This window comes from Sinocyclocheilus anshuiensis, unplaced genomic scaffold (genome assembly GCF_001515605.1).
Source record: "Sinocyclocheilus anshuiensis isolate Anshui unplaced genomic scaffold, SAMN03320099.WGS_v1.1 scaffold267, whole genome shotgun sequence".
Lineage (NCBI taxonomy): Eukaryota > Metazoa > Chordata > Actinopteri > Cypriniformes > Cyprinidae > Sinocyclocheilus > Sinocyclocheilus anshuiensis.
Window position 1 is genome coordinate 621,854 of NW_015552637.1, and position 465 is coordinate 622,318.

Sequence of the window (465 nt, forward strand, 5' to 3'; positions counted from 1 at the left end):
ATTTAGATTTTTTTGCACCCTCAGATTCCAGATTTTCAAATAGTTGTATCTCGGCCAAATATTGTCCTATCGTAACAAACCATACATCAATGGAAAGCTTATTTGTTCAGCTTTCAGATGATCTATAAATCTCAATTTCGAAAAATTTACCCTTATGACTGGTTTTGTGGTCCAGGGTCACATATATATCGGGTAAAATAAGTATTGAACACGTCAACATTTTTCTCAGTAAATATATTTCTAAAGGTGCTGTTGACATGAAATTTTCACCAGATGTCAGCAACAACCCAAGTAATCCACACATACAAAGAAAGCAATACAAATAAGTTCAGAAATTAACTTCTGTGTAATAAAGTGGAATGACACAGGGAAAAGGTATTGAACACATAAGAAAGGGAGGTGCAAAAAGGCATGGAAAGCCAAGACACCAGCAGAAATCTATCAGTAATTAGAAAGCAATCCTGC